A 13,988-nucleotide genomic window follows, 5' to 3' on the forward strand; every position below is an offset into this window, starting at 1 on the left:
ATATCACAACGTTTTGATCGCAACACAAGCAATTGTCATCAGGTGAGAGCTGCTGAGGTAGGAAAAAATATATGGCGGCAGAGCTAAGGCAGGGATTTATAAAGGTTTAAGATGGGTGGAGCCCAAGGGTCATTGGGCGGGGCAAGAGATGAGATTTGCATGTAAACGTAAGATAGGAGAAATCTTGATAAACGAAGTTGTGGGGGTGGCCATTGTATTGTGAGAGATTAGCATGTCAATGTAAGAAATTTGCTTTTAAATGTAAGCTAGGAAGTTCTCGGACATCGCCACATGAAGGTGCATAAATTAATGTTCAATCGAAACTTGCAGGTGTGAAGCCAGGCTCAGATTTGATTAAATGCTCGGATGAACAGATGTAACTTCAGCTGCATGTGCGGAGATATTTTCCTGACCGTATCCATTCTCATAAAAAGTTCCAGAGGAAAACTAAAATAAACTATTCTTTTGATGTAACCTCCTTGTTCAATGGTTAATATACTTTACTGCAAATACAAACTTGACACTGTCACACACTGCCCCCTTCATCTGCTCTGTATTATTGCTTCCTCACTTCACCATGTAATTATTTTCAGATCAATCAACATAGCAGAGGCCCACAATAAGTTCAGCTTTCACTTATCAATCGTGTTTGTTTTAGGCAATAATCAATCTATTTGTTGAGTTCATAATGCAGTGAAATAACCGCACCACCGCTCCCTACATGGATCATTATAACATATTAGAAAAAAACACACTATTCATGAAGAATTGGAAGTAACCTTATCACAGTGCTAATACCATGATAGGTGCAATTGACTGCCATGTAAGTGGCTTTAAATTTGTCTCATATGGATTAGACCTTGGCGATGGACACTCACTGCTTTACCGAATAAACCAAAGAGTATGGATCCTTGCAGTCACACAAACTTGAAATTTAGAACTCACACCTTTGTATGGAGCAAAAGTCCTAGGAACCTTCCTCACATGATAATAGGTTTTCCCTTTTTTTTCTGGCAACAAAACAGGTGTTAAAATGTTAAATCACCAAACTGAAACCTTTTACAAGGAATCATGTCTGCATTAACCACAATGCTTGTGGTCAAAATGCAAAAAAAACCGCTGATAATATATGCATGATGAAATATATGCATTGTCTTTAAACTGATTGGTCCACACCAGAGACAGCTTTCTTTTGAGCCTCGTCTTAAACGGTGTTAGACCAGAGGACGCCAAAAGGCGTACAGCACCAAGACAATGCACCATCAGAGTAATGAGAGCTCGGGGTGAGCATCTACATCATGGGACCTCCTTTGCCAGTACCAAACACAGTGTTACACAGTCTAATGAAAGAATGCTGCTCAACTAATTTCAAGTGATACATTGACTGCCAAACCACAGCTGGTCATGAACACATTAACCAACTATGGGAGCTCCTCCAACACATGGAGAACTGCATGATTATTAATGGAGAGTTGAGCAGGAGCAGTTGTTGATGACATTCAATTCCCAGGCAGGTGATTTTTTTGTGGAACATTTGCAAGGCCCCATTTCATGATGGAATTATCAAGCCACAGAACAAGATTCCCTAATTCCATCTCATTAAGTAGCCATTACCAGATCATCAGCAGATGTAACATGGTTGACCAGCAGGGAACGATCCTTTAACTATAACCAGGCATCGATTCGTGTATGATTGTAACCCTAACGAATGCAATGGTTTTGAAATGAACATTGGGATCTTCTCAAACTACATAGTTATTGAGCTGCTATGTAATGTAATGCATGGGGCCAGAGTGAATTTCTGTCACAAGCCAAGTTGAACAGGAAATGGCTCCGACTCCTGGTCACGCAATTTTAGATGGGGCTGCCCAAAATCAAACAAATCTTTAAATGTGAGCAGAGGCATTGATTATTTAATCAAATAACTACCCGGAGCCCCAAGCCTCTTTATGGTACTATAGGCGTTAATTAAGAGTGCAGAGATCTAGTTTCTGTTGAAAATCCATCCACCTCTGCTGTAGTCAATAGACAGAAAATACAGCAGCAGGAACATCAGGATCGTTTCCACTATCAACTCACCTACCTACAAACAGGCCCATTTTCAGTCTGATACCTTGCTTCCATTCACTGGCAAGACTACCTCATCAGTACGTAACTCAGCTCACTTGGTCTCTCTAATCAAGTGCATTTCACTGTCCCCAGATGATTTTCTCGTCAGCTTTGATGTCGTCTCTCTGTTCACCAAGGTTCATATGCCTGACACCTTAGCAATAATTGAAGATGGAGTCCAACATGGACTGAATCCTGATGTTCCTACTCTGGTTAGGCACTGCCTTACCAATACTTACTTCACCTCGAATGGTACTTTCTACAAACAAAATGAAGGTACCTCATGGGTCCCCCCTTATCACCAGTGATAGCGAATTTTTTCATGGAGAAATTTGAAAAAGATGCCATCCAGACATCCACCCTATGTCCTTCCTTGAGATATGTAGATGACACTTTCATCATTTGGCCACATGGCCTGCCAGCATTGAACCAATTTCTCAACCACATTAATTTCATACACCCATCCATCAAATTCACCATGGAAGTGGAGAAGGATGGTAAGCTACCATTCCTGGATGTTTTGTTTGAGAAGAGGCCGAATGGCTTGTTGGGGCACTCTGTCTACAGGAAATTCACCCACACAGATTCCTATCTGAAACCTGATTCCCACCACCACCCGGCACATAAAAATTCCCTCATCAAAACACTACACCATAGGGCCCACTGCATTCCTGACCAACACCACCTAGCCAGTGAACTGGAACACGTACACCAGGCCCTCAAGATGAATGGATACTCGGACCGCATTATTCGCAAAGCTGCGTCTCCAACCATGGAGAAACAACCCACTGAGACGCCGATCAAAACCATCATGTTACCATACATAGCAGGTGTTACCAAAAAGATTTCCAAAATCTTAAACAAACACAAGATCCAGGTCCAAATAAATTACACAAAATCAGTGATCTAATCCCATCTGTGAAGGATGTCATTCCTGACATGCAATATCCTGGAGTTGACAAATTAAGTTGCACCTGTGGTGGCTGTTACATTGGGGAAATGAAACGACATATCTCAGACCGTGTTCGCGAACACATGGCAGATCTGAAACATCGTAGAACCAATACCTCTGCCGTGGCTGATCATTGTTATAACGCTATGGGCTCGCATGATATTGTTGTTTTCCCCGAGACCAAGGTACTCTGCAAACCATCGGGCTATCAAAGGTTTGTTCATGAAGCCATCCAGATATATAAACATAGACGTAACTTCAACCGAGAAGATGGATACAAATTGAGCAATCGTTGGAAAGATGTTATTAACGAGGTAAAACCCTAACTGCTTTGTATTGGTTGTCATCTATCATATCTGCCGGGTATTACTATACCACGCAGCGCTCGCCCTCCCCCTACCCCACACCACCAACCAACCCTCTCCACGCCCCCTTGCTCCTCCCCCCTTTCTTACCTATATAACCTCTTACCATGGCAATTCTCTCTCCCATTTCAGCCAAAAAATTCTTGCTGTGGTTTTCCCACCTGATCATGATGACTGTTTGTGTTGCAATCGAAACGTCGTGATTTCATTCATTTTATACCTACGAATTTATATTGCATTCACTCACACACTCACTATTTACTCTTCATGCTTATTAACTTTAACCTCCACCTATACTGTTCCTAGCGGAAAACGTGCGCTTCTCTTCAAAGCCGATTACAATCATTTATGCGATTGGTACAAGTTCTGCAATGGCTCCACCTAGAAATAATGAAACTCCTTAACACAAAGTTAGACAGCATGCTGCCTGTGCTGCACCTACAGCTAATGAATCTCCTGAACACTAAGAAGAGCATGTTGCCAGGGTGTCTGCACCTAATGATAATGCCACTCCTGAACACCAAGAAACAAGACAGCATGCTGCCAGTGCTGCCATGGCTGCACCTACAGCCAAATAATTTCCTGCCATTGGTTCCATGTCTACTTCTTGCAGTTACTGCAATTAATGACCATCCCGAGCCTATTCATGTATTTATACCTGCCAACACTATCGATGCAAGCCAATGCCGAAGCTCGATATTTTGGCACCAACCAACTCATCACGACATCTGGCTACATGCCCACATTTAAAGTGCAGGGCCAGGTACATAATCGCATTGGCAGTCTGCTGCCACTAGCTAATGACCTACCTATATTACCACAGATCTACTTGCATGTCTGACAATACTAGACAGGCTCACCAGCACTGCAAAAATGTCATCAACACCAAGATGCAAGTCCTATTGCTGTGGAAAGACATGCTCCACTAAACTCCACATTGACCGATATTCATTTCCACACGTTGATAATCCACTTTGTTGTGGGCAGGTCGCTTCTGAAAGAGAGCGGAATAGTTCAAGTGGGCTTGGCCTGAAAAAATAAAACTGTATAAATAATGAAAAGATGCAAAGTTTCAAAGCAGTGAGCCAGGTGAAGACAAATTAAACTTAAGCAGAGAATTAAAGCAAATGCAATCTGGCGAGGGCAGGAGGCAAGGCCCCACATGTCTCGGCCCCGCGTTGCATTGTTCCAACCTGGACATCGATTCCATACTCGTTGCTCCTCAATTGATATCCCTACGAGAGGAGCGAGGCTCTACCTGGGTAAACAACAACAACCACAACAACAACAACCACCACGATGTGAACTTCTCACCACGGATCTCAGTGAGCGCGCGCGCGGATAGGCAGCTTCCTGGTATCTCGTGACGTCACGCGGCAGCACGAGGTGACATGACGTCACTAGCAGGGTACACCTCCCCCTCGCGTTTCGCTCTGATGAGGTAATGCAGTGGTGATGTCATCGAACGAGGTTAGAGTTCAAGTGTATTAAGATTCCTATTACATTGCTCCCTCTCTTGAACATTGACCCCTTGGGTGCATGAGCTCAACAACAACGTGAACATCATTGTGTGTGTACAAACTGTGTCCACTGTGTGTGCGTACAAACTGTGTCCACTGTGTGTGTGTGTACACTGTTGGCACAGTAGGGAGCACAGGTGGTGCATCGGCCAGTCATCTCAGTCGACCCATCGCACCTGAGTTTGTCCTGTCACCTCCTGCTAGCGGGCGTTCGACACTTCACGTGGCCTTAACGTGCACATCGAAGCCGTCCATAAATGACGTCACGCACCTAGGGGGGGGGGGGTCAGACATTTGTCACGATGTGTGACGGGCAGGTCAGAAATGTGACGTCACATCAAAATGCGCAACTTTAAATAAATATAGACAAGACGTTTTACTTAAAACATTTATTAAATAGACTTTTAACAAATGTTTTCTCCTACATCACAGTGCAGCGCCACATTAAATACGCACTACAATGACAATAATTTAAAGCGATTTGAAGCGTGTTTTATGTTGTGGGGGGAGGCAGAGCTTTGTGATGTCATATTTGAGGGGGGGGTCTGACTTTTTGTGATGCCGTGTGACGATGGGGGCGGGGGGGGTAAAAAACCGTCCAAAATCGCGTGACGTAATTTATGGGCGGCCACTTAGGGATTAATAAAGTCAGCCACCAGAGACCACACACAGGAGAAAATGCCTTCAAGTGCAGTGCGTGTGTGGGAAGGCATTTTCAGATTAATCTGCTCTTAAGAAACACCAGAGAACACACATAGGAGAGAAACTCTTCAAGTGCACTCTGTACAGGAAAGCGTTCGCACATTCAGGATCACATCTTCGAAGACACCAGATAACACACAGGCATCAGCAGATCCCCAAGGAGTGAAGTCTGAAATCGACTTGTCAAAGTTAAAGTGCTGCAATCATCCCTCTTGAAACAAGAACCAGAAGAAAATCTCAGCATGTACACTTTAAAAGTATCACGGTGAAATGTGAAGAGACGAAGGTGAAAGTGAAGAAGTGCCAGTGAAGAGCAGTAAATTTCGATTTAAAGCTTTCGTGACTGCAGGGATTCATCTTCTTGGTTCTTTCAGTAAGGTCACGTAGAAGGGGAGATAATACAATGATAAAAATATAAAATAATACAATTCTCACGACGTTTCGGCCACAACGCAAGCAGCCGTCCTCAGGTGAAGAACAGGTCTGTCGGAAAGACAGCGTCTGAATGAAGTTTATACTTTAGTTTTTTACGTGGTTGTTTGGTTGCTGCAGCTGCATACTATTCACATTCCTTCCCTTTGTTGGTGCTGCCCCTGCCCCTTCCCTTTGATGCTGCTAATCCTGCATAATGCATGGGCATAATATGACTTTGAAAACGCCCCGCCCACCTCCCACGCATTTCACAATTAGCACTATTCGCATTCCTGCATTTCCCATAAATATGCTAAATTCCTGTTCAAATGCAAATTCTTTTGTCAAGGCTCTCTTCCTCCTCCCTCACAGCTATAATAGACACTCCATGCCGAAGACGTGTCATTTAGACTCTGTCTTATCGACAGACATGTTCTTCACCTGAGGACGGCTGCTTGCGTTGTGGCCGAAACGTCGTGAGAATTATTTTATTATGTTTTATTTTTATTATTTTATTACTTCCCTTCTACGTGACTTTACCGAAAGAACCAAGAAGATGAATCCCTGCAGTCACGAAAGCTTTAAATCGAAGAGATGACACTTTTGTCATCTGGCCACATGGCCAGCCTGCTTTAGACCAATTCCTCGACCACATCAATTCCATACACCAAGCCATCAGATTCACCATGGAAGTCGAAAAAGATGGCAAGTTATCCTTTTTGGATGTTCCTAATTATAAGGAGACCTGATGGTTCAATGACCCATTCTGTCTACAGGAAAGCTACCCATATGGATGGTTACCTAAACCCGGATTCCCACCACCATCCATCCCAGAAGAATTCCCTCATCAAGACTCTACACCATAGAGCCCAATGCATCTCCGACCAGGAACACATTGCCAGTGAACTCAAGCACGTACGCCAAGCTCTTAAGGCTAATGGTTACTCTGACTACACAATTCGCAAAGCCATCATTCCAACCATCAAGAAGGATCCGGTTGAGGAGCCATTCAAAACCATCACCTTACCCTACATTGCGGGGGTCACAAAAAAGATCTCCAAAATCCTGAATAAACACAAGAGCCAGGTCCGATTCAACACAGTACATAAAATCCGTGATCTGGTCCCGTCTGTAAAAGATGTGGTTCCAGACATACAATACCCTGATGTCTACAAACTAAGTTGCCTCTGTGGTAGAAGTTACATTGGAGAAACCAAACGACATGTCTTGGACCGCATGCGTAAACATAAAGCAGACCTGAAACACGGTAGGACAAACACCTCAGCCGTGGCAGATCACTGCTACAATTCAGTTGGCTCACATGACATTGACTTCGCCAAGACAGAGGTTCTCTGTAAGCCATCTGGCTACCATGAGAGATTCGTTCATGAGGCGATACACATATACAAACACAGAGACAATTTCAACCGAGAAGATGGATTCTGGCTTAGCAATCATTGGAAGGACCTAATAAACCATTTCGGATCTTAACTGATTGTGTTCACGTTTACGGTGACTTTCAGATCACAGTCCACTCACTGGCAGGGAATGGAGTCTTTGCTCCGCTGCAAGTCTCATTTCACCACTCTCCCATTGACATATTTCGTTGCTTCCTCTTAGTACCTTTCACGCGACGGTCAATGGTATAGTGTATAGCAGATTGTATAATAAGAAATAGTATAAAAGTGTAATGTTTAATATAATGTATAAGGTAATATAGTATCGTAATTGTATAGTGAATATACAGCAGTGTGGTATACAGTAGGGTGGGTAGAATAATACAATGTATAGTCTAAGGGTGGTGTATAGTAATGCAGTATATAATTTAATGTTGGATTTGTCTATCTTCTTACCTATAAACGTCACTTTTTGTCTGTCCGTCTGTCCGTCTGTCCCTCTGTGTACGCTCGCTTTCGAGGGATTTGGCGCTCGGGCCGTGGGGTTTAGGAAGAAAAATTTTTGCAGGTGGGCACGCCCCCGGCCCCGCGGTGAACTTAGGCATTTCCGATTTTTCGTCCGTCGCCTTTAAATCGGTCCGATTATCGATTTAGTGCGATTCCTCTTTATTTATTTATTTAATATTGCCGACCGGCGCGGACCACGGCGGTTGCCCCTGGCAACGGGTAGCAACGCCTTCGCTGCGGGGTGGACGCAATTTTTAATTCCCGTTAAAAATATGCACACGCATTAACACGCGACGCTGAGGTAAATACATCAAAGTTTCACGTCCTCTTCACTCCCCCCCCACTCCAGTGTGCGCAATTACTATTATAGGGTCTGCAGATAATACAATTATAGCGATTAGACAGTATTATTCTAGCGCGGGGGGGGGGGGGGGGGAGGCGACCCAAATACCCAGCCTCGGCCGGCTGGGCAATCTAGGCGAGGCCGGAGGCTCTGCACGGTACTAGGCCTCGACACCCCACACGTGTCAGGCGAGCACTTTGTGCTATAAACTCGATATACCCAGCGTTGCCCGGGGGAAAAATACATTTAAAAACTTCTGAAAAATACAAAACATAAATATACCAATGAAAATACAACTGTGTAATTACTTTTAAACCCGATTCTCTGAATCGCGCAACGGAATCGATGGTTGTAGATTCATTTAGAATCGCCCTGTTCCCATTTAAAATAAGTTGATTAGAGAGTCAATATAAACTGCTACGAATGGGAAATATCCGGCGTTGACCGGGGCAAAAATATAATTAAAAACTCCTGAAAACTTTCAACATAACATACCAATGCAAATAAAACTCTGTAATTAAAAATGTAGCCCAAGCGCGAAAAGAAGCGATTCTTTGCAATCGTTGCGAAGGAATCCAGGGTTGTAGATTACTTTAGAATCGCCCTATTCCCTTTTTTAACAAACTGCGTGTCGCAGACACACACATTCTCACATTTTGCTTTTACATTTAACATACAAAACGTCAGCATGTACTGCTGTCATCATAGGCAAAAATATATACGCCCTCACCACTCTCCCTCACCACTCTCCCTCACTCACCCTCACCACTCACCACTTACTATCACTCACCACTCACACTCACCACTCACCATTACTCACCCTCACCACTCACCCTCACCACTCACCCTCACCACTCACTCACCCTCACTACTCACCCTCACCACCACTACTCACCCTCACCACTCTCTCACCACTCACCCTCACCACTCACCCTTCTCCCTCAACATTCACGCTCACCCTCACCAATCATCCTCGCCCTCACCACCACCACTCATCCTCACCACTCACCCTCGCCACCACCACTCACCCTCAACACTCACCCTCACCACCACCACTCACCACCACTCACCCTCACCGCGTGTGTCTCACTCACCCTCACCACTCACCTCTCACCACTCACCTCTCACCACTCACTTCTCACCCTCACCACTCACCCTCACCACTCACCTCTCACCACTCACCTCTCACCACTCACCTCTCACCACTCACTTCTCACCCTCACCACTCACCCTCACCACTCACCCTCACCACTTACCTCTCACCACTCACCACTCACCTCTCACCACTCACTTCTCACCCTCACCACTCACCCTCACCACTCACCTCTCACCACTCACCTCTCACCACTCACCCTCACTCTCACCACTCACTTTCACCACTCACCCTCACCACTCACCCTCACCACTCACGCTCACCCCTCTCCCTCACCACTCACGCTCACCACTCACCCTTACCACTCTTCCTCACCACTCTTCCTCACTCCTCACCACTCACGCTCACCACTCACCCTCACAACTCACTAATCACCCTCACCACTCACCCTCATCACTCACTACTCACCCTCACCACCACTACTCACCCTCACCACTCTCCCTCACCACTCACCCTCACCATTCACCCCTTTCCCTTACCACTCACGCTCACCACTCACCATCACCAACCATCCTCACCCTTACCACCACCACTCTCCCTCACCACTCTCCCTCACCACTCACCTTAACCACTCACCCTCTCCACTCACCCTCAGCACTCACCACTCACCCTCACCTTCACCACTCACCACTCTCACAACTCACCCTCACCACTCACCCTCACCATTCACCACTCACCCTCACCACTCACCCTGACCACTCACCACTCACCATACACCCTCACCACTCACCGCTCTCCCTCACCACTCACCCTCACCGCTCACCACTCACCCTCACCACTCACCATCACTGTGGTGGTGATACCTGCTATCATGACAGTAGTACAAGCTGACGTTTTGTATGTGTAATGTCAAAATCTAAATTAGTGAATGTGTGTGTCTGTAAGAAATGTTAAGCATACTTGGCGACACGTAAGCAAGTTTTTTTTAAAAACGGGAATAGGGTGAGTGATGGTGGTGAGGGTGAGTGGTTAGGGTGAGTGGTGAAGGTGAGGGTGAGTGGTGATTGGTGAGGGTGTGATTGGTGAGGATGAGTGGTGAGTGGTCAGGGTGAGGGTGAGTGGTGAGCAATGAGGTGAGTGAGGGTGAGTGGTGAGTGGGCAGGGTGAGTAGTGAGGGTGAGTGGTGAGCGTCAGTGGTGAGCGTGACTGGTGAGTGGTGAGGGAGAGTGGTGAGGGTGAGTGGTGAGGGTGAATGGTGAGGGTGAGTGGTGAGGGTGAGTAGTGAGTGGTGAGGGTGAGTGGTAAGTGGTGAGGGTCAGTGGTGATTGTTGAGGGTGTGATTGGTGAGGATGAGTGGTGAGTAGTGAGGGTGAGTGGTGAGGGTGAGTGGTGAGGGTGAGTGACAGTTGTGAGTGGTGATTAGTGAGGGGTGAGGGTGAGCGTGAGTGGTGAGTGGTGAGGGTGAGCAGTGAGGGTGAGTGGTGATTGGTGAGGGTGTGATTGCTGAGGATGAGTGGTGAGTGGTGAGGGTGAGTGTGAGTGGTGAGTGGTGAGGGTGAGTGGCAGTTGTGAGTGGTGATAGGTGAGCGGTGAGTGGTGAGTGGTGAGCGTGAGTGGTGAGGGTGAGTGGTGAAGGTGAGTGGTGAGGGTGAGTGCTGAGTGGTGAGGGTGAGAGAGTGGTTAGTTTTAAGGGTGAGTGTTGAGGGTGAGTGGTGAGGTTGAGTGGTAAGGGTTAGTGGAGAGTGGTGAGTGGTGATTGGTCAGTGGTGATTGGTCAGGATGAATGGTGAGTAGTGAGGGTGAGATTGAGTGGTTAAGTTGAGTGGTGAGGGTGAGGGGTGAGGGTGAGTGGTGGTTGTGACGGTGAGTGGTGAGGGTGAGTCGTAAGGGTGAGTGGTGAGGCTGAATGGTGAGCATGAATGGTGAGAGTGAGTGGTGAGGGAGAGTGGTGAGGGTGAGGGGTGAGTGGTGAGGGTGAGTGGTGACGAAGAGTGGTGAGGTTGAGTGGTGAGTAGTAAGGGTGAGTGGTGATGGTGAGGGTTAGTGGTGAGGGTGAGTGGTAAGGGTGAGTGGTGAGGGTGAGTGGTGAGGGTGAGTGGTGAGCGGTGAGGGTGAGTGGTTGTTGTGAGGGTGAGTGGCAGTTGTGAGTGGTGATGGGTGAGTGGTGAGTGGTGAGCGTGAGTGGTGAGGGTGAGTGGTGAGTGGTGAGGGTGAGTGGTGAGAGAGTCGTTAGTTTTGAGGGTGAGTGGTGAGGTTGAGTGGTCAGGGTTAGTGGAGAGTGGTGAGTGGTGATTGGTCAGTGGTGATTGGTCAGGATGAATGGTGAGTAGTGAGGGTGAGGTTGAGTGGTGAGGTTGAGTGGTGAGGGTGAGTGGTGGTTGTGACGGTGAGTGGTGAGTGGTGAGGGTGAGTCGTGAGGGTGAGTGGTGAGTCTGAATGGTGAGGGTGAATGGTGAGAGTGAGTGGTGAGTGGTGAGGGTGAGTGGTGACGAAGAGTGGTGAGGTTGAGTGGTGAATAGTAAGGGTGAGTGGTGATGGTGAGGGTTAGTGGTGAGGGTGAGTGGTAAGGGTGAGTGGTGAGGGTTAGTAGTGAGGGTGAGTGGTCAGGGTGAGTGGTGAGGGTGAGTGGTGAGGGTGAGTGGTGAGCGGTGAGGGTGAGTGGTTGTTGTGAGGGTGAGTGGCAGTTGTGAGTGGTGATGGGTGAGTGGTGAGCGTGAGTGGTCAGGGTGAGTGGTGAGTGCTGAGTGGTGAGGGTGAGTGGTGAGAGAGTCGTTAGTTTTGAGGGTGAGTGGTGAGGTTGAGTGGTGAGGGTTAGTGGAGAGTGGTGAGTGGTGATTGGTCAGTGGTGATTAGTCAGGATGAATGGTGAGTAGCGAGGGTGAGGTTGAGTAGTGAGGTTGAGTGGTGAGGGTGAGTGGTGAGGGTTAGTGGTGGTTGTGACGGTGAGTGGTGAGTGGTGAAGGTGAGTGGTGAGGGTGAGTGGTGAGGCTGAATGGTGAGTGTGAATGGTGAGAGTGAGTGGTGAGTGGTGAGGGAGAGTGGTGAGGGTGAGTGGTGATGGTGAGGGGTGAGTGGTGAGGGTGAGTGGTGAGGGTGATGGGTGAGTGGTGAGGGGTGAGTGGTGAGGGTGAGTGATGACGAAGAGTGGTGAGGTTGAGTGGTGAGTAGTAAGGGTGAGTGGTGATGGTGAGGGTTAGTGGTGAGGGTGAGTAGTGAGTGGTCAGTGGTGAGGGGTCAGGGTTAGTGGTGAGGGTGAGTGGTGATGGTGAGGGGTGGGTGGTGAGTGGTGAGTGGTGAGGGTGAGTGGTGAGTGGTGACGGTGAGTGGTGAGGGAGAGTGGTGAGGGTGAGTGGTGAAGTTGAGTGGTGAGGTTAAGTGGTGAGGGTGTGTGGTGAGGGTGAGTGGGGAGGGTGAGTGGTTAGGATTTGTTATGATGGTGAGTGGTGAGGGTGAGTGTTGAAGTTGAGGGTGAGTGGTGAGAATGTGTGGTGAATAGTAAGGGTGAGTGGTGAGAGTGAGTGGTGAGGGTAAGGGTGAGTGGTGAGTGGTCAGTGGTGAGGTTGAGTGGTGAGTAGGAAGGGTGAGTAGTGAGGGTGAGTGGTGGGTGGTGAGGGTGAGTGGTGAGGTTGAGTGGTGAGTAGGAAGGGTGAGTGGTGAGTGGGGAGGGTGAGTGGTCAGGGGTGAGGGTTAGTGGTGAGGTTGAGTGGTGAGTAGGAAGGGTGAGTGGGGAGGGTGAGTGGTCAGTGGTGAGGGGTCAGGGTTAGTGGTGAGTGGTGAGGGTGAGTGGTGAGGGTTAGTGGTGAGGGGTGATTGGTGGTGGTGAGGGTGAGTGGTGAGGGTGAGTAGTGAGGGTGAGTGGTGATGGTGAGTAGTGAGGGTGAGTGGTGATGGTGAGTGGTGTGGGTGAGTGGTGACGAAGAGTGGTGACGTTGAGTGGTGAGTAGTAAGGGTGAGTGGTGAGGGTGAGGGTTAGTGGTGAGGGGTGAGGATTAGTGGTGAAGGTGAGTGGTTATGGTTTATGGTGATGGTGAGTGGTGAGGGTGAGTGGTGAGGGTGAGTGGTGAGGGTGAGTGGTGAATGGTGAGTGGTGAGGGTAAGTGGTGATGGTGAGTAGTGAGGGTGAGTGGTTAGGGGTGAGTGGTGGGGATGAGTGGTGAGGGGGAGTGGTGAGGGTCAGTGGTGAAGGTGAGTGGTGAAGGTGAGTAGTAAGTAGTGAGGATGAGTGGTGAGTGGTGAGGGTGATTAGTGAGTAGTGAGGGTGAGGGTGATTAGTGAGTAGTGAGGGTGAGTGGTGAGGGTGAGTGGAGAGGGAGAGAGTGAGTGGTGAACGTGAGTGATGTGTATATATGTAAGGTTATTAAGAAATATATTTTTCACCCGGGCAACGCCGGGTACTTCTGCTAGTCTTCTCTTATATATAAAAGTCTTCGCGTGCTCGCGCTTGCGGGGGATTTGGCTCTCGGACGGTGGGCTAAACGTAGAAAAAAATTTGACAGGCGGCACGCCCTAATAGGTTATTCCGTTTTCCAATCCGTAAACTTTAAAGTAGTTTAATTAACACATTTGTGCCGTTTCTATTATTCATTATT

General features: G+C 47.6%; 1 protein-coding gene across 4 annotated transcripts in view; it reads right to left on the minus strand.

The window, feature by feature from the left end:
* The window catches only part of LOC133361616 (zinc finger protein 501-like), a 79,447-nt gene that overhangs the window by 34,209 nt on the left and 31,250 nt on the right, over positions 1–13,988 (minus strand). Inside the window, exon 1 of one of the 4 annotated variants that reach the window (XM_061580577.1) lies at positions 4,741–4,760. The exons of the other annotated variants lie outside the window; for them this stretch is intronic. The gene's annotated coding sequence lies outside the window, so the exon portion shown is untranslated. Of the gene's footprint in view, positions 1–4,740; positions 4,761–13,988 lie in introns of those variants that run through there. 4 annotated transcript variants of the gene reach the window in all.

This window comes from Lethenteron reissneri, unplaced genomic scaffold, assembly GCF_015708825.2.
Source record: "Lethenteron reissneri isolate LAM-NWPU_2019-01 unplaced genomic scaffold, ASM1570882v1 scaffold_115, whole genome shotgun sequence".
NCBI classification, from domain to species: Eukaryota; Metazoa; Chordata; class Hyperoartia; order Petromyzontiformes; family Petromyzontidae; genus Lethenteron; species Lethenteron reissneri.